The sequence below is a fragment of the Patiria miniata genome, unplaced genomic scaffold (genome assembly GCF_015706575.1).
Source record: "Patiria miniata isolate m_02_andy unplaced genomic scaffold, ASM1570657v1 HiC_scaffold_10, whole genome shotgun sequence".
Classification (NCBI taxonomy): domain Eukaryota; kingdom Metazoa; phylum Echinodermata; class Asteroidea; order Valvatida; family Asterinidae; genus Patiria; species Patiria miniata.
In genome coordinates, this window is record NW_024037048.1 from 2,277,487 (window position 1) to 2,277,720 (window position 234).

The window sequence follows — 234 nt, forward strand, 5'->3', positions numbered from 1 at the left end:
TGTCAAAGATCAATGACCTTGTTACAAAGAGTGTTTAGCTATACATTTATATCCAACACAATGAAATGTATGAATGCAAATAGTCAGGATGTGGAGACTCACCTATTCTAGGGAAGTCCCGGTAGGAGAGGATCCTGTGGACACGATGATGCTCGGCTCGCGCCTTCAGCACAACTCTCCCGGCTCTGCCTTCCGTCTGGAGGACATCCTTCAAATAGCACAACGTAACATTTC